This window comes from Bactrocera dorsalis, chromosome 1, assembly GCF_023373825.1.
Source record: "Bactrocera dorsalis isolate Fly_Bdor chromosome 1, ASM2337382v1, whole genome shotgun sequence".
Lineage (NCBI taxonomy): Eukaryota > Metazoa > Arthropoda > Insecta > Diptera > Tephritidae > Bactrocera > Bactrocera dorsalis.
The window spans coordinates 108,137,891-108,161,772 of record NC_064303.1 but is presented as its reverse complement, the minus strand read 5'-3'; positions in this window follow the sequence as shown (position 1 = coordinate 108,161,772).

Sequence of the window (23,882 nt, the reverse complement as noted above, 5' to 3'; positions counted from 1 at the left end):
GGGTAAAAATTGAGATATCATGATGAAACTTGGTGCACGTATTTCTTGGCTCCATAAGAAGGTTAAGTTCGAAGATGGACAAAATCGGCCCACTGCCACGCCCACAAAATGGCGAAAACCGAAAACCTATAAAGTGTCATAACTAAGGCTTAAATAAAGATATTAAAGTGTAATTTGGCACAAAGGATCGCATTAGGAAGGGGCATATTTGGACGTAATTTTTTTGGAAAAGTGGGCGTGGCCCCGCCCCCTACTAAGTTTTTCTCAGATCTAATCTCGGAACTAATACTATAGCTATGTCAACCAAACTCTATAGAGTCGTTTTCTTCAGGCATTTCCATATACAGTTCAAAAATGGAAGAAATCGGATAATAACCACGCCCACCTCCCATACAAAGGTTATGTTGAAAATCACTAAAAGCGCGTTAACCGACTAAAAAAAACGTCAGAAACGCTAAATTTTACGGAAGAAATGGCAGAAAGAAGCTGCACCCAGGCTTTTTTTAAAATTGAAAATGGGCGTGACGTCGCCCACTTATGGACCAAAAACCATATCTCAGGAACTACTAATATAATTAATTTTACAGCAAAATAAAAAAATATGTAAATGACGGATAATGAAATCTCGATTATCACTTTATCATGCGAGAGTATAAAATGTTCGGTGACACCCGAACTTACCCCTTCCTTACTTGTTTTTATTAATTTTTCATTTGCAAGTAATTGTTAATTTTGGAATTTCACATAACCAGCAAAAAAGTAATGGGGGCGAAAAGGTAACTGGGCGCTCGACAGGCAATTTAATGTTGCAAAAGATCTGTATTGCTACCAATATTAAAGGTATTGCGGCTAATTTACTAGATTATGAGCGAAGGGCACAAAAGCAAACGTGACATATAAAATAAAAAAAGCCTCAAAAATAATACAATTGCTAAATATTGCGAATGGTAGAATAGAACTAAATACGCAGTGCAATAAATCAGAACTGGCTCAGTAATCAGCCGATGAATATTATACCCCGTGCATCCCAAAGGAATGATTAAAGAGCACTCAAACTCTCCTCAGAATCATCAATTCGTTATTTTGATTGTGAGCTTGGGCGGCACCTACTTTGCACAGAGCTTCCGCCTCTTAGGGCGTCTACTGTCTTCATTGTCGTCGGTACTCATTTAGCCTCTTTGCAACTTAGCACATCAAACGGTTGATTTCCCTGGTGCAGAATACAAACTCAACTGTATTTACCCCAAAAAGCGATGCTTTATTAACATACGAAATGCTTTTTGATCCATTTGTTGCTAACTAACACAAGTTGCTTCACCCAAAATGCTATATCTCATAAACTAATAGTTCTTCAGTTGCCAAATTTGTAAACGTTTCTTTTAAAGGTAGGTGCTGACTAGAAGTCATCGAGCTGATATTAGTAGTATCATTTATGTATCAGCCACAGTAAAGCGAGGACGGGCCCTCTAGTACTCTATATACTCATGCACTGACCGAATATTCATCATAATTTTTGTTAGAAAAACGAAAATCATTATATATTAAAAAAATTTCCCGCACACAGCCTCACTCACAATAACATGGAGCAAAGTTCGCCGGATGTTCGAAAATCCTCATTTTAGTTATCTGTGACTATTTAATTCTAGCTGTTTTAATAGTTTTGAACAGTACCGTTATATGGGGAATGGGCGGGGTTATCTTCTGATTTTATCCATTCTCACGCTGTCAGTAGGAGTTCTCATAGTACTTGAGCTGGTTAAATTTGGTAATTGTAGCTTTAGTAGTTTACGAGATTTGCACATTAAACTTATTAGAGAGCGGGGCGCGCCCACTTTTTTGAAAATTTTCACCCACAGTGCCTCTTGCTACTGCGATCCCCTGTGCAAAATTACAATCTTATATCGTAATTTAGTGCTTAGTTATGGCACCTTATAGTTTTTCGGTTATTGGCATTTTATGGGCGTGGCAGTGGTCCGGTTACGTCCATCTACGTACTCGTAATTTTGTACTTTTCATCAAGATATCTCAATTTTTTCTCAAGTTACAGACAGACAGTCACTCGGATTTCAATTTTTCTCGTCATCCTGATCATTAATACATGTACATACTCTGTGACCAAAAAATAAGGTGACATTGTATTTATTTTGAAAATTCTTTATTTATTCTTCCAAATCAATTTCATTCCCTTCAAAGTAATCCCCTTCCGATGCAATGCACTTATGCCAACGGATTTTCCAATCTTCGAAACACTGGTTGTAGTCACTTTTCGGGATAGCCATCAGTTCCGTCTTCGCCGCGGCTTGAATCTCCTCTATCGCATAAAAACGGTGTCCCCGGAGCGGTCTTTTGAACTTGGTGAACAGCCAGAAGTCACACGGCGCCGGATCAGGTGAATACGGTGGTTGTGGAACGATATGGGTTGAGTTTTTGGCGAAATGATCGCGAATCTTTTCCAAAAAATTCAATGTTTTCGGTACCAGTCGAGATTTGACGCGCTTGAGGCCCAAAACATCCTTCAAAATGGTATTGGCTGAGCCTTTCGATATGCCAACTTCGTTGTTAATCGACGGTTTTTCAACACCAAATCTTTGATTTGTTGACCGTGCGCTTCGTCGGTTGAGGTTGATGGTCGCCCTAGACGCTCTTCGTCTTCGACACGTCACGGCCGGCTTGGAACTCACTGTACTACTTGTAAATATTTTTTTTAGACATAGCCTTATCACCAAAGGCTTTCTGCACCATCCTCAACGTATCCGCAGCAGAAAATTGATAAACCCGTAAACAAAATTTAATGCAAAAAACGAAAAACTCACTTTTAGCAGCTTACAAAACGACACGTATCTCAAACACTAATGAATATTTTGACATGAAATTTGAGATAAATGTGACTGACAGTACTACCAACAAAAAAAAATAATAATTCTCCAAATCCTTCGACGCGCGCAGTTTAAATTCAAATGTCACCGTATTTTTTGGACACAGTGGTACATATGTATATGTATGTAACCCTCTACATCTATCTCGCTTATTTTTAGGTGATACGTACAACCGTTAGCTGAACAAAGTTGTAGCAACAGGTTGCAAGAGTATAAAAATATTGTCGTTACACACCATTTTTACCCGTTATATTATTTGTAATCTCCGGCAATGATAAAGATTTATAGATGGTCTAAAAGCGGAGAGAAACAAAAATAACCGTGAGCCGCATGCCATATACATGACATTGAGCAATAAACATACATTGCTGTTATTCCACTTTACAACCAACAGTATTACAAGTGTACATATGTTGTATGTACAGTGTCGGACAAAACTCATTGGACTAACTCGAGTCTCACACATATTCCGTCATAACTTTTTACATAAATGCGTTAGAAGAATAATTCTTTTTGCAAAAGAAAGATCACATATTCCATAATAAGGAATAATGCAATTTTATTTTTCAACTTTTATGTAAGATTTATAAATTATAACATAAAGGAAAAAAGTAAAAAATTCGTGCGACATAACTCATTGGACTACCACTTTGGATATCGAAATAACCACTTCCAATGAATTAATTTACCGTTATCTGGCTAGAAAAGAATTTTGCAGGTACTTATAATTATTAATCGTAGATCACACTAATTCGAATTGTTTATTTTAATGGGAATAGGTGTGTTGGGAAATTTATTAACTTTTCCCAAATAATGCTACTAAAAAAATATTTTAGACAAAAATTTTAGGCAAAATATGTTCAACTGAATTTAAATTATTAATTATAAGCGAATTCACAAAATATGTGAGGCAAAGGAGTTTTGCAAAAATCATTCTCTAGGAAAATTAGCTGTTTCTGATATTTTACGCAAGAACAAAGCTGAAGAAATCGTTAAAAAAACTTAATATTGGAGGACGCCATAGAGTCAATTCGGTAAAAGATGACTTGCGAATAATGCGGGAGTTAAAAAAAATCCAAAGATATCAGCAAAAAAAGTTATACATAGCTCACAACTAAGAGTGAGTACGCGTACAGTATAACGACGCGCCGTTGATGCTGGTCGCTTTAAGTTCAGTGCTGCCATATACCTTATATTTCCAAAAAAAATAGGTTAGCACGTTTGGAATTTGCGAAACTGCATATTAATTGGTCTGTAGAGCAATGAAAGTCGATATTGTTTTCGATGAGTCCAAATTTAATTTGCAGAACTCAGATGAATGACAGGTGTACGAAGGCCAACAGGAAAGTGTTTAGACCGTCGATATTTGCAGGGTGCAGTAAAGCATGGTGGGTGTAACATAATGGTGTGGGGATGCTTTTCTGGTCAGGGAGTAGGACCTATTTACAGAATAGAAGGGAACATGGATGGGTTTCAATATAAAAATATACTGCAAACCCAAATGTTACCTCATGCAATCAAAAAAAATGCGGCCTGATTGGCAGTTTCAACATGACAATGACCCCAGATACACCTTCAAAGTTGGGAAGGATTGGTTTTTAAAATAATAAGTTTATATTTTGAGATGGTCCAACCAGTCTCCTGACATGAACCCGATTGAAAACTAATGGGAAATTGTCAACAGGCAAATTAACAGGGAACAGGTCCACGGTTATAAAAACAAGCTATTATTGCCTTAAAACAAGCCTGGAATGGAATAAATGACACACATATTAGTAATTTAATTTCATCTATGCCTAAAAGATATGTTACAATCAAAAATAATAATGGTTACTCATTAAAATATTAATTTAAAACTAATTTATTTTCATATTTGGCTAAAGTCCAATGAGTTATGTCGCACGAATTTTTTACTTTTTTCCCTTCTGTTATAATTTATAAATCTTACATAAAAGTTGTAAAATAAAATTGCATTATTCCTTATTATGGAATATGTGATCTTTCTTTTGCAAAAAAAATTATTCTTCTAATGCATCTATGTAAAAAGTTATGATGGAATATGTGTGAGACTCGAGTTAGTCCAATGAGTTTTGTCCGACACTGTATATGTTGTTGTTCTCGCTTGTCGTTTTTTTTATACTCTTGCAACAAAGTTGCTAAGGAGAGTATTATAGTTTTGTTCACATAACGGTTGTTTGTAAGTCCTAAAACTAAAAGAGTCAGATATAGGGTTATATATACCAAAGTGATCAGGGTGACGAGTAGAGTTGAAATCCGGATGTCTGTCTGTCCGTCCGTGCAAGCTGTAACTTGAGTAAAAATTGAGCTATCATGATGAAACTTGGTACACATATTTCTTGGCTCCATAAGAAGGTTAAGTTCGAAGATGGGCAAACTCGGCCCACTGCCACGCCCACAAAATGGCGGAAACCGAAAACCTATACAGTGTCATAAATAAGCCATAAATAAAGATATTAAAGTGAAATAAGGATCGCATTAGGGAGTGGCATATTTGAGCGTAATTTTTTTGGAAAAGTGGGCGTGGCATCGCCCTCTACTAAGTTTTTTGTACATATCTCGGAAACTACTATAGCTATGTCAGCCAAACTCTATAGAGTCGTTTCCTTCAGGTATTTCCATATACAGTTCAAAAATGGAAGAAATCGGATAATAACCACGCCCACCTCCCATACAAAGGTTATGTTGAAAATCACTAAAAGTGCGTTAACCGACTAACAGAAAACGTCAGAAACACTAAATTTTACGGAAGAAACGGAAGAAAGAAGCTGCACTCAGAAACCATATCTCAGGAACTACTCTACCGATTTCAATGAAATTCGGTATATAATATTTTTTTAACACCCTGATGACATGTACGAAATATGGGTGAAATCGGTTCACAACCAGGAACCAAAGATGATAGCGGAATAAAACTTTACACAAATACGGTATTTAAGCTGAGGTATCCCTTGTGGAAAAATTGTCGTGATCGGACTATAACTTTTCAAGGTCCCTGATATCAAACAGGAAGAACTCAGTGTCTAACCTAACCAAATTTTTCACCGAAAATATCGGTAAATCTCTCAGAATTTAATTCTAATTAATTTTACAGCAAAATAAAAAATATGTAAATGACGGATAATGAAATCTCGATTATCACTTTATCATGCGTGAGTATAAAATGTTCGGTGACACCCGAACTTAGCCCTTCCTTACTTGTTTTTTCATAGTAACTGTTGTAAGTGAATGCGAGTGTGTACTGTTGCCGAAGCCGGTGCAATGCACTGCAGACACCGTTAGTTTCTGCTTCTACAAATTATTTACATAGGGTTGTATTTAGCTGAATATTTTTTTTATTTTTGTAAATACAAATGTGTTTGTATGTAGTTGTGCATGTTTTCCATCGACAGTTTTGGTGTTAAATTTTCTTTGTAATTCTTGAAGTCATAAGGTTTTTAAGGTATGTATGTACATATGTAAAAAAAGAAATGTTTTCGAATTTTTTTTTTAAATATGGACTGAGTAGTTTTATTCCGACCTTTTGTACATTATAAAGCATACTTTTGACAATCAGGGTAATTTTTTCATGCAGAAATATTGAAGCATAAGCCGGTGACAGAGCTTCTCCCAGAACGTCTTGAGAAGGTACTGTTGGAAAGAGGAAGTCCTCCTTATAGGTCCCGCAAACGCTTAGTTTACGAGATATTCGCCTTCAAAGTTCAAAAATTCCCAAAATTCGAACATTTCAACAAGCTATTTCACCATATTAAACACAGTTGTTGCACATTTTGTACTTCAAAATAATTAAATGAAACTATAAACATTTAAATACATCCACATTTTTCACTTTTTGCAGTATTTTTACCTAAGAAATCTTTATTTTAAAACAAGTAAGGAAGGGGTAAGTTCGAGTCACCGAACATTTTATACTCTCGCATGACAAAGTGATAATCGAGATTTCATTATCCGTTATTTACATATTTTTTTATTTTGCTGTAAAATTAATTAGATTAGTAGTTCCTGAGATATGGTTTTTAGTCCATAAGTGGGCGACGTCACGCCCATTTTCAATTTTTAAAAAAGCCTGGGTGCAGCTTCCTTCTGCCATTTCTTCCGTAAAATTTAGTGCTTCTGATGTTTTTTGTTAGTCGGTTAACGCACTTTTAGTGATTTTCAACATAACCTTTTATGGGAGCTGGGCGTGGTTATTATCCGAATTCTTCCATTTTGAACTGTATATGGAAATGCCTGAAGGAAACGACTCTATAGAGTTTGGTTGACATAGCTATAGTAGTTTCCGAGATATGTACAAAAAACTTAGTAGGGGGCGATGCCACGCCCACTTTTCCAAAAAAATTACGTCCAAATATGTCCCTCCCTAATGCGATCCTTTGTGCCAAATTTCACTTTAATATCTTTATTTATGGCTTAGTTATGACGCTTTATAGATTTTCGATTTTCGCCATTTTGTGGGCATGGCAGTGGGCCGATTTTGCCCATCTTCGAACTTAACCTTCTTATGGAGCCAAGAAATACGTATACCAAGTTTCATCATGATGTCTCAATTTTTACTCAAGTTACAGCTTGCACGGACGGACGGACGGACAGACAGACATCCGGATTTCAACTCTACTCGTCACCCTAATGACTTTGGCATATATAACCCTATATCTGACTCTTTTAGTTTTAGGACTTACAAACAACCGTTATGTGTACAAAACTATAATACTCTCCTTAGCAACTTTGTTGCGAGAGTATAAAAATTACTTTTTACACTCGTAGTGAGCATCATTTACATATGTGCTAACAATTATGAGGAAATGGAGCGCTGCCATATTATAATAAGCAAATATGAGCAATTCGCTGAATTTCTCTATTTCGATATAATTCCTCTTTCTTTAGTTAGCAATCTTAGTCCTAATAAAAACAGGTGTGTCTATAAATTATATTTCAAATTAAAATGGGTATAAACACTTTTTTCATGCAATGAATTTTTTCTTATTTAAATTTAATAAACAACTAGCTAATATTATACAATAATATTCCGTAATAAAATAATAAAATACTTAGGTTGGCCCGGGTATTGGTTTTATTTTTTTACATGGAACACTTCGCGAAAGTGCTTCAGTCACCCTGGGTATTGGCTCGATCAGAGTTATTTTTTTAAAGCGCTGCCAAAGGCCGCCAACGCAAAAGGAGTACTAAGCGAAAGTGACACAGTCACACCGATTTGATATAAATTTTATAATATTATCATAGAGTTTTACTTATTTGTGTTTATTAAATGTAAATCACATATTATATTGTACATAAGTGTTAACAACTCAATTATAGCTTGAAAAATTTTGGAAAGTATTTTTTATTATAGTTAAAATAGAAATAAGAATCGCGCGAAAATACAAACAAAGAAAAATACTTGAAAATCCTGCACATTTGGTGTTTAAGATGTGGCAACGTTTTCTTCATAATTGTAAACAGTCTAATCTTTTCAACGATGAGTGTGCGAAGTGATCTTTAAATTAATAAATTTAGCTAAAATGTAAGAAAATAAAAGTAAAATGTTAACTTATTTCAATGTTTAGAAAGTATTTTTAAATAAACAAAGTGAAAACTGTGAAAAAATTTAATGAAGCATTGTGAAATACTAAGTGTTATTAATACAAATTTTTGAATTTTCAATTGGGAATATTTTAAAAAATATAAGTGTTAGCAACATTATTTCTGCATATTCCTTTTCTGGAGAAGCTCGCCAATCCGTACATACCCCATTTATACCGAAATTCGTGTTTATTTCCCGATCGCCAAAGTAATCGGAATCGTGCCAAAAAACACTTTGCGGCTGGAAATTATCCGAAAATAAAAAACCAAAAAAATTGGTCTAATCATCATCAAATCTTCCCCCTTTGTTTTCTGATAATTTTTTTTTTTTCATTTACAATCGGTGGATGACCCCGCTCACTCCCCACATAACAGTACTGTTTAAAAAACCGATTTCATACATTTTCACACTGTCGGTAAAATTTCTTGTAAGATATGTACTCAGCAAATTTGGTTGTTGTAGCTTCACTGTTTTAGGAGACATGTATGTACATTAAACTTAGTAGAGGACTGGGCCACGTCCACTTAAAAAAATGTTTTTTTTCCACAGATGCCTCTTGCTACTGCGATCCTCTTTACCACATTACACCTTTATATTTAAATTTAGTCCTCAGTTAGTCGTGACAGTGGTCCGATTACGCCCATCTACAAACTCGATTTTTTGAACCAAGGAACTTACATACCAAGTTTCATCAAGATATCTCATTTTTTTATTCAAGTTACAGCTTGCATGGATGGACGGACAGACAGACAGTCAACCGGATTTCAACTTTTCTCGTCATCCTGATCATTTATATATACACTCCAATATCTATCTCGCTTAGATTTAGGTGATACGTATAATACTCTGTAGTAACTGGTTGCAAGAGTATAAATATTACCTTGTATGGTCAAAAGTGTGCTCAATAATGAACGAAATCAGAGATTTATTTAACATACAGCAATAGTTTAAGGATCATTATTGCGGAACAGTAAAAGCTTAAGTAAATACAATTTGAATATTTTAAGTCGACATTTTTAGAGTGCGATATGGTTCAGTTTCAATTGATTCTGTGCACAACTTTTCTTAACCCACATATCGCGAGTAAAAATTTTGTTCTTCTGGTAAGCTAAAAAAATGGGATACTGAAACTGCATATCATTTGATATCTTACTTATATAGTATGTAATATTTATAAAACATCAAAAACTACAAGTATTTCTTAACTAGTCTTTGTATAAATTCTGGAATTAAAGAATATGTGTTTTTAAATTTTGTGTTTGTATTAAACCAAACTCACCTCATTCAATGCCTGCATTCGCACTCCCGTCGACATCGTTAAGAAATCGCATAAAAAAATTGTAAATTGGAAAGCAATCGTGCCCATTAACATGAAAAAAATTAATTGCATCGTTGGATAAGCATTTAAACGATGAGAACAATATATATAAATGATTAAAGCAATCGATAATGGCGATCCGATATATATGAGACGCCGAATCTCGCTGTAATATACTTTTCTATAATTCCATTGTATGCCAATCCGGCCAGATTTCCTATCAATTTTTAAAAAATGCTTGATAAGCCAATGTAGTTGCCGTCCTCCGGCCATGTTCCTTATTAAAATATACATATTCGCAGTGAGGTTTAACAAGATTAGCACCTTTTCGATCCAATCTGTAATATTCGGGTTCATGAAACTTCCAATAAATGTAGACGTGGAGCGCATCATGAAAACGCCACAATAGATGATGCCAGCCAAATGGAGTATTAAAACAATATAGGACAATCGTGATTTTGTCAATGACTTTACGCCTCGTTCGTTCGTAACCACGACGTAAGATGAAACGCCGAGTAGATGTGTGATGCCGAATAGAGGTTGAATGGCTGTATAATATTCGTCGTTAGAGCTTAGATGTGTTAATGTCCGTCGCAATACGAACATTTTCACTGTTTACTCTATAATCACAAACTGATATTGAAGACTGTCAACACAAGTGGAGAAAGCACGAAATGAACTTTATAGTAATTATATAATCACCATGCCATGTGCAGCTGTACGTACAAAGACTCCAATAAATCACATGCGACGTTAGTTTGCTGGTGAAAAGTTGTATCCTTGTAGGAATATTGGGGCATTCAAGTTGAATTCATATTTTAAATACATAGGGACAAACAAGTATCCGGAATTATATAAATAATATATAATATATGTATGTACAAAAAAGAATTGCTAATAATTTATGATATCCTTTGTTTTTTTCTGTCCGACAAAAATCGGGTTTTAATTATTGGTAATTAGTCAGTCACAAATTGTGATCATTTGAAAAGTGATTCCAACTGGGAATGTGAAAGTCTCTTACATTTTAGTTCTTAAAATTAATTAGTTAAAAAATTGTCCAAGCTTTTGTGGAGGAAAGTGAAATTGAAATGAAATTTATCAAATGTATGACAGCTGCTTTTCAATTGATGTAGAAATATCCACAAAACCAACTATTATTTTCTTATTTAAACTGCATACGCGAATTATTTTGTAAAATGCACACGTTTAAACCATCAATTAATCAGTATAGTAATCTAAAAGTCATGGCATGTCAAAAGACATTAGTTTATCCATTAGAATGTACAATTAGAAAATGTGACTACTAATAAACAGAATTGGTGCTAAGTGCATTTACGAGAGACTTTTGTAATTTGGACTGTCACTATGCAAGCTCTTTGTTTGTTTATGCTTTCAGTCTTTTAACCTCTGAATAAAAAAATTCCATAAAGGATTCGAGAATTGTTTAGATTTGGTCCACTACAAAATATTTTTATACCCTGAACAGGGTATATTAAGTTTACCACGAAGTTTGTAACATCCAGAAGGAAGCATCGGAGACCCTATAAAGTATATATATAAATAATCAGTATGTTGAGCTGAGTCGATTTAGCCATGTCTGTCTGTCTGTCTGTTTCTCCGTCCGTCTGTCTATCTGTCTGTACATATGCGAACTAGTCTCTCAGTGTTTAAGATATCGTTTTGATATTTTGCAAACGTCATTTTCTCTTCAAGAAGCGGCTCATTTGTCGGAACGACCGATATCGGACCACTATAATATATAGCTGCAATACAAACTGAACGATCGGGATTAAGTTCTTGTATGGAAAACTGTCACATTTGACAATGTATCTTCACAAAAATTGGCACAGGTTATTTTCTAAGACAACAATGTAATATCCGAAGAAATATTTCAGATCGGCTCATTATAGCTGCCATACAAAGCGAACGATCGAAATCAAAGGCCTGTATGGAAAACTTTCGCATTTAACATGATATCTTCACGAAATTTGACGTGAATTACTGCTTAAGGTAATAATATAATCTCCGAAAAAATTCTTCAGATCGGATTACTAAAGCATGCAGCTTCCATACAAACTGAACACATATTTATGAGTGAAGGGCACAAAAGCAAACGTGACATATAAAATAAAAAAGCCTCAAAAATAATACAATTGCTAAATATTGCGAATGGTAGAATAGAACTAAATACGCAGTGCAATGAATCAGAACTGGCTCAGTAATCAGCTGATGAATATTATACCTCGTGCATCCCAAAGGAATGATTAAAGAGCACTCAAGCTCTCCTCAGAATCAGCAATTCATGGTTTTTATTGTGAACTTGGGCGGCACCTACTTTGCACAGAGCTTCCGCCTCTTCCGTCTACTGTCTTCAGGTGTCGTCGGTGCTCATTTAGCCTCTTTGCAACTTAGCAAATCAAACGGTTGATTTCCCTGGTGCAGAATACAAACTCAACTGTATTTTTTTTTGTATGCTTTATTAACATACGAAATGCTTTTTGATCCATTTGTTGCTAACTAACACAAGTTGCTTCACCCAAAATGCTATATCTCATTAACTAATAGTTCCTCAGTTGCCAAATTTGTAAACGTTTCTTTTAAAGGTAGGTGTTGACTAGAAATCATCGATATGATATTAGTAGTATCATTTATGTATCAGCCACAGTAAAGCGAGGACGGGCCCTCTAGTACTCTATATACTCATGCACTGACTGACATATTCATCATAATTTTTGTTGGAAAAACGAAAATCATTATATGTAGACATACATATATGAGAGTTGGCGTAGTATCGACCCGATTTTATGTCACATATTAAAAAAATTTCCGAGGGTTTCATAAGGTACCTCCCGCACACTGCCTCACTCACAATAATATGGAGCAAAGCTCGCCGGATGTTCGAAAATCCTCATTTTAGTTATCTGTGACTATTTAATTCTAGCTGTTTTAATAGTTTTGAACAGTACCGTTATATGGGGAGTGGGCGGGGTTATCTTCTGATTTTATCCATTCTCACGCTGTCGGTAGGAGTTCTCATAGTACTTGAGCTGGTTAAATTTGGTAATTGTAGCTTTAGTAGTTTACGAGATTTGCACATTAAGGGGTTACATGGGTTTTCTAGGGCAAAAAACGGCCTTTTTTCAATAACTTTTTTTTACATATAAAAAATAAAATATTTTAATTAATTTTTTTTTATTTAAAAGACTCATATTTAGTAAACATTTTCTAAAATTTTCAAAAAAAAAATATCACAATGGCAGTCATTACGACGCCATTTGCGGCAGTCCCTCGGAAAAAAGGTGCATCTGCGTTGTCAGCAGAACTTCTTTCAGGATCATCAGAAATAAAAATAAAAAATACGTGTTTTAGTAAAGACAATAAACTGGGTATTGGACGAAGGAAAAAGAAAAAAAATGAAAATTGGATTTTTAGCAGACGTTTTATAAAAAAATGCAAATTTCGATGAAAATTTCTCGATATTTTTTTTTTTAATAGTTGTAATTAAAAAAAGGAAATCCTTCGTTCAAGATCTTTTAAATGATATCTCGAAGACCTGTGTAAAATTTCATCAAAATCGTTTGAGTAGTTCGCGAGAAATCTTGACAACCGACTTTGAAAACACAGTTTCGAGAAAAACGCGCTTAAAGACGGCGCACTTAGCCTAGATTGCCTCGAGCGCACAAGTTCTCAGGGTTGTATCTCCGAAAGTATTGATCAGATCAACTTGAAAATTTAGGACAATATTCTAGAAATGTTATAGAATTTAATAAGATAAACATTTTTTTTTCGATTTTTTGAAACTGTGAAACCCATGTAACCCCTTAAACTTATTAGAGAGCGGGGCCGCACCCACTTTTTCGAAAATTTTCGCCCACAGTGCCTCTTGCTACTGCGATCCCCTGTGCAAAATTACAGTTTTATATCTTAATTTAGTGCTTAGTTATGGCACTTTATAGTTTTTCGGTTAATGGCGTTTTATGGGCGTGGCAGTGGTCCCGTTACGTCCATCTACGTCTCGTCATCCTGATCATTAATACGAGGTATGACATTTAAGTAATGAGACTGATTCTATAAAAACCGTATATTTGAAAATTATTCTACAACTCTGCCATCCCCTTCAAAGTAGTTCCCTTCGGCAGCTATACAGCGATTCCAGCGCGTTTTCCATACTTCGTAACATTTCTGGAACGCATCGACTGGGATGTCTGCGAGTACCCTCGTCACGGCCGCCTGGATGTCCGTAATCCACTCAAAATGGGTTCATTTGACCACCTATTTTGTTTTAGGAAACAAAAAAAAAGTCACAGGGTGACATGTCGGGCGAATAAGGCGGCTGTTGCAACACGGCGATCCCTTTAGAGGCCAAATATTGGGACACGCTGAGGGCGGTGTGGCACGGCTGTTGACTCGTTTTCGCAATCTTTCGAGTACTTGGCAATAGTAGACTTGATTCACAGTTTTCGCCGGTGGAACGAATTCTTTGTGGACGATTCCACAGCTATCAAAAGAGGCAATAATCATCGTTTTCACCTTCGACTTGCTTATGCGAGCTTTTTTCGGGCGGGGGGGGCGCGCGGAGAGAACCATTGTGAGCTTGGCGTTTGGTTTCCGGGTCGTATTGGAAAAACCAGCTCTCATCGCCTGTAATAACTCGATCAAGCGTACGTTTCCGAAGCTGTTTCGCCCAATCTGCCGCAAAATTTTATTTATTTATTTATAATAATTCATATAACAAAAGGAGTTTTATTATATAAATACATAAACGCAGCACTGGCTACGAGGCCTTCAGTTCAAAGTTCTATTTGCTAAGGGTTAGTAAAGATGTAAGTTGCTTAAATATGTTTTAACAAATCGTTGGTTTTTAAGAATCTATATACAATCATAACGTTTTTTTCTGAAGGTTCACTTAGTAGTTTTATGAGATCAATGTTGCCAGAGTTGTGGGCTGCTGAGTGAAGCATCGGACAGACTGTGAGTAAGTGTTTGATAGAAGCGGTGTCATCGCAAAAGGGGCAAATGGATGGGCTTTTACCCGATAGTAAGTGGGCGTGTGTTATGATAGTGTGTCCAATCCTTAATCGAGCATATGTCTTCATTGCGCTAGTTGGAACTGTTGACGAGTAGATTATTCGATTTCTGGCTGGGTTTATGTCCGCGTAGTGATGTTTAAATGTTTTCCATTCGCTTGCGTTTTTTTGATGCCTTTTGTGCTTAGTAAGGTTAGAAATGTCTTGCTTGGATGAGGCATAGTATGTTAAGGCAGGAGTCCTGGCTACATTTTTTGCAGCGAGGTCTGCAAAGTGGTTGCCTGAAATACCAGCATGGCCTGGGATCCACATTACTTGGATTTTCTGAGGGGCACCAATGACTGCGTCCCTGATAACTTCTATTATGGGATTGCGATTGGAAGGAGACGTTATTGCAGACATACACGATTTGCTGTCTGTACAGATGAGGAACTTTCCTTTATTCTTTTTTGCGTGATTAACTGCATGAAGGATAGCAGATCCTTCAGCGGTAAATACAGAGCTCGTTGAGGGGAGAAGCCAATTGCATATAATTTCTCCTGTGGCAGTGACAACTGCTAACGAAGTGGAATCGATAGACTTGGAGCCATCCGTAAACAATAACTTCCAGCCACTATTTGTATAATTAGATTCCAGTTCCGCAAAGGTTTGTTGAAAGACTTCGTTTGGTGTGTTTTGCTTGGACAAAAACATAAGCTTATTCTGTAGAATTTTATCATTGATCAGACAGGGAGGATGTCGTGTGATGAATTTGCATGTTGCGTTACGTAAAATATTGTTTTCTGCAGCGAAACTTAAGCATCTCCAAATAGCCGATTGTATTCTTGGAATTTTTCTTTTTTTCGTGGCATGGGTGATAGTTGTATTTAGTAATGGGTTGGTGTTCTCAGCCGTTTTCACAAGAATTTGGAGCGAAGAATCTATAATTTTATTTTGAATAGTTGGTAAACCAGATTCAGCCATTATCGTTTTTATTGGCGAGGTTGGAAAGGCCCGGCGACTTCGCCGTATTGCGCAATGGTATGGTGCATTTAAAAGGTTGATACTGCTTTTGGAGCAATTGCCATAGATGGGGAGCCCATAATCTATTTTTGAAGTTAGCAAAGCTCTGACAACATTGACTAGTGTGTTCGGATGAATAAATGAATGCTTAGACGAGAGATATTTAACAATATTTAATCGTGTGATTAACGAGTTTCTGACATATTTACAGTGAGCATTAAAGTTATACTTAGAGTCAAAAATTAATCCTAGTAATTTCAGCTGTGTTTTACATTCGATGTTAGTTTGGTTGTGGGTAAATGAAATACCGTTGCAATTTTGCTTCCTACATACATGAAGGATATGTGTTTTGTCTAAAGAAAGTGAAGCACCAGACTCCAGTGACCAAGTCTCAATTCTGGCGAGTATATTAGTATATAAGGATTGAGCTAAATTAACGTCAGAGACTTTTGTATAGATTAGAACATCGTCAGCATAGATCTGGTGCTCAACTCCTTTGTAATTTTTTATCATCCTACTAATATCATCGAAAGCAATGATAAAAAGGAAGGCTGAAAGAGGTGAGCCTTGCGGCGTACCATTAGAAAGCGGGAGTGTTGAAGAAAGAAAACCATTTACGTTGACTTTGAGTTTTCTGTTTGTGAGAAAGTTGGTAATAAAACGTATCATATTCTGGCCTATTTTCCATTTTCTAAGTTGTCGAATAATGATATGGGCTCCAATTTTGTCGAAAGCTCTGTGGAAGTCCAGAGATAGTACGGACACGTGGTTTTTGCTGGACAAAGCGTTAGTAATGAAGTAGTCTAGTTGGATTAAAGCATCTAACGTGCCTTGACCTTTTTTGTAGGCGACTTGATTCGGTGATATGAACTTGTTTCGCTGAGCATACCACATCAAGCGGTTTGCCACGATCTTTTCCAAAATTTTGCCCATACATGGAAGGAGGGAAATCGGCCTATAGTTAGCAAGTTCATTGGAGGATTTGTGTGGTTTAAGTATTGGTATAACACAGGACGTTTTCCAAAATTGGGGGTAGACACCAGTATTGAAAATTTTGTTATAAAGCTTTACCAATCGAAGCTTGAGACTTTTCGGCATATGTCTGATAATTGGATAAGAAATTTTATCTTGCCCCGGCGACTTACCCTTAACGGTAGATGCAACGAACTCGAATTCAGACAGTGAAATGCTGGTTTCTATTTGTCTAGCAGAAAAAGAAAGAGGGGAGACAGAGTAGGAAGTGTCGGACAGTGTGGTGGTTTTAGAGGTTTGAAACTGTGTGCTGAATGAATTATGTGAGCTTGTTTCAGAATAGTGGTTTGCAAATAACTCGGAAATTTGGGATGGATTGGTTACCAAACCTGTTGGCCCCTTTACGCATTGAATGGTTAGATTTCTTGGCGCAAAATTTTACCGCGACGCGTTGCTCTTGATTTCGTTTTCCCATTTTCGTGACGAGCACTACAAGCACACGTCTACTCAACTTGACGCAGCAGGCGAACTAAACAAGCTAGAGCGATGATACATATATCAATGGAGAGGGGAGGGATGCCGGAAAAAGAGAAAGGTCACAGGTTTACCACAAGCGCGGCAATAAAATCAGTCTCATTACTTAATTGTCAAACCTCGTACATGTATATCGTCACCTGAAATGCAAAATAAGGTATCATCAAAAAATTCGAAATTGAGTGTCTTATTGATTACGCTTCACTACTTCAAAAAACAGACATAATATCACATATGTTCAACATTTTCTGGTTCTGCGGTCATATAGTATAAACCAGTTTTAACCAATATTAATATTTTGTTTCACTCATGTTACATTTTATTTCGTGTTTCGTTCATGCCACTGTAAATTTCTGAAAATGTTGTTACGTTAATTTGCATTTCAGGTGACGATATGTAACCCTCTACATATGTAACCCTCTACATCTATCTCGCTTTGTTTTAGGTGATACGTGCAACCGTTAGCCGAACAAAGTTATTATTCTCTGTAGCAACAGGTTGCAAGAGTATAAAAATAATGTCGTTACACACCATTTTTTACCCGCTATATTATTTTTTATCTCCGGCAATGATAAAGCGATATTTATAGATGGTCTAAAAAAGGAGAGAAACAAAAATAGCCGTGAGCCGCATGCCATTTACATGGCATTGAGCAATTAACATACATTGCTGTTATTTCACGTTACAACCAACAGTATTACAAGTGTACATATGTATGTATATGTTGTTGTTCTCGCTTGTTGTTTTTTTTGCATAGTAACTGTTGTAAGTGAATGCGAGTGTGTACTGTTGCCGAAGCCGGTGCAATGCACTGCAGACACCGTTAGTTTCTGCTTCTACAAATTATTTACATAGGGTTGTATTATTTATTTATTTATTTATTTATAAAACGTGAAACAATAATACAATTACTTTTCCACGAAAAAAAGGAGCACTGGCTGCCAGGACCTTCGGCTCGCTGATGTAAATATAAAATGTATAGTTATTGCTTAATTAAGTCTTAGGTGTAAAAGTTAATAAAATGTTCTGTAGCTCATAGGGTTGTATTTAGCTGAATATTTTTTTTATTTTTGTAAATACAAATGTGTTTGTATGTAGTTGTGCATGTTTTCCATTGACTGTTTTGGCGTTAAATTTTCTTTGTAGTTCTTAAAGTCATGTAAAAAAAATAAATGTTTTCAAATTTATTTCTTAAATATGGATTGAATAATTTTTTTTAACCTTTTGTGGATTATAAGTATACTTTTGAGAATCAAGGATAATTTTTTCATGCAGAAATATTGAAGCATAAACCGGTAACAGAGCTTCTCTCAGAACGTTTTGAGAAAAAAAACAGGCACAATTCCGATTTCTTTTGCGCCGCGATCTGAAGGAAGAAATTCTACCGATAGTGTGAAAATGAATGAAATCGGTGGATGACCCCGTTCACTTCCCACATAACGGTACCTACTGTTTAAAAAAAAACAGATTTCATCCATTTTCACACTGTCGGTAGAATTTCTTATAAGATTTGTACTCAGCAAATTTGGTTGTTGTAGCTTCACTGTTTTAGGAGACATGTATGTACATTAAACTTATTAGAGGGCGGGGCCACGCCCACTTTAAAAAATGTTTTTCCCACAGATGCCTCTTGCTATTGCGTTCCTCTTTACCACATTACACCTTTATATTTAAATTTATGCGTGGCAGTGGTCCGATTACGCCCATCTGCAAACTCGATTTTTTTGTACCAAAGAACTTACATACCAAGTTTCATCAAGATATCTCATTTTCTATTCAAGTTACAGCTTGCACGGATGGACGGACGGTGGGACAGACAGACAGTCAACCGGATTTCAACTTTTCTCGTCATCCTGATCATTCATATATAAATAGCCCTATATCTTCTCGTCTCGTATCTGATACGTACAACCGTTAGGTGAACAAAACTATAATACTCTATAGCAACTGGTTGCAAGAGTACAAAAATTACCTTGTATTGTCAAAAGTGTGCTCAATAATGAACGAAATCAGAGATTTATTTAACATACAGCAATAGTTTAAGGATCATTATTGCGGAATAGGAAAAGCTTAAGTAAATAAGTACATATTTGAATATTTTAAGTTGACATTTTTTGAGTGCGATATGGTTCAGTGTCAATTGTTTCTGTGCACAACTTTTCCTAACCCACATATCGCGAGGAAAAATTTCATTCTTCTGGTTAGCTAAGGTTAAAATTGGGATACTGAAACTGCATATTATTTGATATCTTACTTATACGAGTATAGTATGTAATATTTATAAAACATCAAAAACTACAAGTATTTCTTAACTAGTCTTTGTATAAATTCTGGAATTAAAGAATATGTGTTTTTAAATTTTGTGTTTGTATTAAACCAAACTCACCTCATTCAATGCCTGCATTCGCACTCCCGTTGACATAATTAAAAAATCGCATAAACAAATTGTAAATTGGAAAACAATCTTGAGACTTAAGATGATATAAGATAACTGCAATGTTGGATAAGCTTTTAAACGATAAGTACAAACTATATCACTGATCAAAGTAATCGAGAATGGCGATGCGATATATATGAGACGCCGAATCTCGCCGTAAAATACTTTTCTATAATTCCATTGTATGCCAATCCGGCCAGATTTCCTATCAATTTTAAAAAGATGCTTAATAAGCCAATGTAGTTGCCGCCCGCCGGCAATGTTCCTTATTAAAATATTCACATTCGCAGTGCAAACTAACGAGAATAAAACCCTTTCGATCCAATCTGTAATATCCGAGCCCACGAAATTTCCAATAAATGTAGACTTGGCTCGTACTATGCAAACGCCACAGTAGATGATGCCAGCCAAATTGAGTATTAAAACAACATACGAAAATCGTGATTTTGTCAATGACTTTACGCCTCGTTCGTTCGTAACCACGACGTAAGATGAAATGCCGAGTAGATGTGTGATGCCGAATAGAGGTTGAATGGCTGTATAATATTCGTCGTTAGAGCTTAGATGTGTTAATGTCCGTCGCAATACGAACATTTTCACTGTTTACTGTATAATCACAAACTGATAGTGAAGACTGCCAACAGAAGTGGAGAAAGCACGAAATAAATTTTTATAGTAATTATATAATCATCATGCCACGTGTAGCGGTACGTACAAAGACTCCAATAAATCATATGCGACATTAAATTGCTGGTGAAAATTTGTATCCTTGTAGGAATATTGGGGCATTCAAGTTGAATTCATATTTTAAATACATAGGGACAAACAAGTATCCGGATTTATATAAAAAATATATAATATATATACAAAAAAGAATTGCTAATAATTTATGATATCCTTTGGTTTCTTCTGTCTGACAAAAATCGGGTTTTAATTATTGGTAATTAGTCAGTCACAAATTGTGATCATTTGAAAAGTGATTCCAACTGGGAATGTGCAAGTGCCTTACATTTTAGTTCTTAAAATTAATTAGTTAAAAAAATGTCCAAGCTTTTGTGGAGGAAAGTGAAATTGAAATGAAATTTATCAAATATATGACAGCTGCTTGGCAATTGATGTAGAAATATCCACAAAACCCACTATTATTTCCTTATTTAAACTGCATACGCGAATTATTTTGTATAGTACACACGTTTAAACCATCAATTAATCAGAATAGTAATCTAAAAATCGTGGCATGTCAAAAATCATTTGTTTATCCATTAGTATGTACAATTAGAAAATATGACTAATAACAAACAGAGTTGGTGCTTAGTGCATTTACGACAGACTTTTGTAATCTGGACTGCCACTATGCAAACCTTTGTTTGTTTATGCTTTCAGTCTCTTAACATCTGAATAAAAAAATGCCTTTAATTCCCTTTAACAGGGTATTGCAGGCGCTGCTGATATCGTACCACTATAACAAATAACCACCGTACAAATTGGGCAATTTAAATCAAGTTTTTGGATAGAAAGCTTTTATATTTGTCATAACATTTTCACGAAATTTTTCATAATTAATTGTTTGAGGAAAGGCGACAATCGCCGAACACGATCCGAGATTGGTACCATTGAACCATTAAAGCATATAGCTGCCTCAGAAAAAGACCGATTAAAACCTAGTAGAGATCCTTTTACACCCTTTTATATTATAAACAAGTATGAAAGGTGTAAGTTCGGTTGCAACCGAACATTTTCTACTCTTGCAATTTGTAAGAATCAAAGTAAGGGATGTAAAATGGATGTAAAACGTCAACCAGAGCCGATCCTCTGGAATCTAAGCAGTTTTAAGATATGCACGTTCAAAGATGGTTTTTACGGCAAGAAAAATTCGAATAATTGCCGGAAACCCCCTGAAAACAGCCCTTTTCTTTTTTTCCATACAAACGATTGAATGTTGGTTTATCAGTAACGCTAAGGTAACGACTGAACCAGTCTTGATGAAATTTTCAGAGAATGTTCTGTGTGAATTGGGGAAGGTTTAGAAATAAAAAAAAACCTGTATGCTTTTCGTGAGGAAAAGTCGGAAATTTGGACAATTCCGAAAAGTAAATTTTTTCCATACAAAATTTTTTTTGTTTTCTTTTTCTATTATTTGAATCGGTCAAATTTGTCGTTTGCTTCAAAAATTTTTGAAAATTATTCAGTGAAAACGTTATGTGTGTTACACACAAAGTGATCAATTATAGATTGAAATTTGTTACGATGCCACGAAGAGGTCGCGCTAATATCGGTCGGTGTTCTTTTTGGCATCAACATACATTAGCAGCCCAAGGCACATGACCGAGTACTCCCAGGATGCGATGACATACGTGCGGAGTGCAATGATTCAGAACTGGCTCAGTAATCAGCCGATTAATACTATACCACGTGCATCCCAAAATGCTAAATCTCATTAACTAACAGTTCCTCAGTTGCCTAATTTGTAAACGTTTCTTTTAAAGGTAGGTGTTGACTAGAAATCATCGATATGATATTAGTAGTATCATTTATGTATCAGCCACAGTAAAGCGAGGACGGGCCCTCTAGTACTCTATATACTCATGCACTGACCGACATATTCATCATAATTTTTGTTAGAAAAACGAAAATCATTATATGTAGTACATACATATATGAGAGTTGGCGTAGTGTCAACCCGATTTTATGTATCTATTAACTATTACCATGGCACATATTAAAAAAATTTCCGAGGGTTTCATAAGGTACCTCCCATACATTTCCTCACTCACAATAATATGGAGCAAAGTTCGCCGGATATTCGAAAATTCTCATTTTAGTTATTTCTGGCTATTTAATTATAACTGTTTTAGTAGTTTGAACAGTACCGTTATATGGGGAGTGGGCGGGGTTATCTTTTGATTTTATCCATTCTCACGCTGTCGGTAGGAGTTCTCATAGTATTTGAGCTGGGTAAATTTGGTAATTCTAGCTTTAGTAGTTTACGAGATTTGCACATTAAACTTATTAGAGGGCCGGGCCGCGCCCACTTTTTTGAAAAATTTCGCGCACAGTGCTTCTTGCTACTGCGAACCCCTGTGCAAGTTATGGCACTTTATAGTTTTTCGATTAATGGCGTTTTATGGGCGTGGCAGTGGTCCGGTTACGTCCATCTACGTACTCGTAATTTCGTACTAAAGAACTCGCATGCCAATTTTCATCAAGATATCTCAATTTTTTCTCAAGTTACAGCGTGGCCGGGAGACGGACAGACAGTCACTCGGATTTCAATTTTTCTCGTTATCCTGATTATTAATTTATGTATGTACATATATGTAACCCTCTATATCAGTGTTGTCCAACGTGACTGTGTGCACGTTATACTTGTGTTGGTTATTCTAGCGTCAACTGAGCGCTAAATTCTGCTTTACTTGCCTACGAAGTTGAATACAGATGCACGATCGTGCTTTCACAGACACTTGTCGCGACATGTTGGTGTGAGGTGTCTGGCACTGTCCGTGCGCTATTGTGCGCATAGGCCGTGGACAACGCTGCTCTATATCTATCTCGCTTAGTTTTATGGGATACGTACAACAGTTAGCTGAACAAAATTATTATACTCTGTAGCAACAGGTTGCAAGAGTATAAAAATCTTGTCGTTACACACCATTTTTTACCCGTTATATTATTTGTAATCTCCGGCAATGATAAAGCGATATTTATAGATGGTCTAAAAAAGGAGAGAAACAAAAATAGCCGTGAGCCGCATGCCATTTGCATGACCTTGAGCAATTAACACATTACAACCAACAGTATTACAAGTGTACATATGTATATGTTTTTGTTCTCGTTTGTTGTTTATTTTGCATAGTAACTGTTGTAAGTGAATGCGAGTGTGTAATGTTGCCGAAGCCGGTGCAATGCACTGCAGACACTATTAGTTTTTTCTGCTTCTACAAATTATTTACATAGGGTTGTGCTTAGCTGAATATTTTTTTATTTATTTCTTAAATATGGATTGAGTCATTTTATTCGTACCTTTTGTAGATTATAAAGCATACTTTTGAGAATCAAGGGTAATTATTTCATGCAGAAATATTGAAGCATAAACCGGTAACAGAGCTTTTCTCAG